A 756-nucleotide genomic window follows, 5' to 3' on the forward strand; every position below is an offset into this window, starting at 1 on the left:
TATATTTTCATCTTGGTGTGCTATTTCTTTATTTATTTCTCTACTTTTTATTTATTTATATGTTTGAATAATTATTTTGAACATGTCTAGCTAGTTGGTATACTACTAAGTTTTTCAAAATACAAGAACCTGTGATAGAATATATAGATATCATGATATCTTCGTTGTTAAGATTTTGAATTTAAGTTTTGAAAATAAAAATATCATACGCTCAAAATTTGTACTTTTCAATTTTATATATTGCGCGCATGTATTCCAATTAATTAAGGCAGACCCAAAATAAGTATCAAATAGAACGAAATCACCTCCATAAATGAGACTTTACTAGTCGTAACTTGTAAATGCAAATTTAATCGAACTCTAATATAGATAGCGAAAAGGAAACTAAAGGATTAGTACATACATGTGCATGCATGGTTGACTAAATTTTATATAAATTGGAATATATTTAAATAATTTTGATTGGGAAGTACGTGGTAGTTTATACATCGTGTAAGCATTTTCTATATCTATATAAATATAAATAAATAAATTTTAGTGAACATACCATGTGATAAATGATTAATTAATTGTTGAAAAGTATCAAACAAGTATTATTAGAGTATACGTGTTCTATACGAGGGAAAATAAATTATTTTTTTAAATTCTCTTTTACACGATATTTCGTTTTCTGCTAATTAATTCTTGCCACGCTTAAAATAAGTCTTTTTCTAGAAAAAAGTTATATATATATATATATATATATATATATATATA

Source organism: Solanum pennellii, chromosome 5, assembly GCF_001406875.1.
Source record: "Solanum pennellii chromosome 5, SPENNV200".
In the NCBI taxonomy this organism is placed as follows: Eukaryota; Viridiplantae; Streptophyta; class Magnoliopsida; order Solanales; family Solanaceae; genus Solanum; species Solanum pennellii.